Here is a 314-nt window from a genome sequence, read left to right as displayed (position 1 = left end):
GCGGCACCACCCCTGGGCTCCGCAGCCCCAGCCAGCTGTCCGTGTGGCCCATCCTGTTCTCTCGGGGCCCGTCTGTGTGCACCCAGTGGAGGGTCTCCTGTCTCCTGTGGCTCCCTGAGGCTGCTGGTCACAGAGCTGATGAGCACACTGGAGACCGCTGCAGGGGCTGGGCGGGGGCCCTGTGGGAGTGCAGCAGCCTGGGATCTGCAGCTGGGGCTGACCTAGCACAGCAGGCCACTGATGCCACCTCTCACTGCAATCCTCCCAGCAGGCCTCGGTGCCAGGGTGGCCCCATCCTGGGGGCCATTGAGGAC

Source organism: Pongo abelii, chromosome 23 (genome assembly GCF_028885655.2).
Source record: "Pongo abelii isolate AG06213 chromosome 23, NHGRI_mPonAbe1-v2.0_pri, whole genome shotgun sequence".
NCBI classification, from domain to species: Eukaryota; Metazoa; Chordata; class Mammalia; order Primates; family Hominidae; genus Pongo; species Pongo abelii.
The sequence above is the reverse complement of the archived record's forward strand: the minus strand, read 5'-3'. Positions refer to the sequence as shown.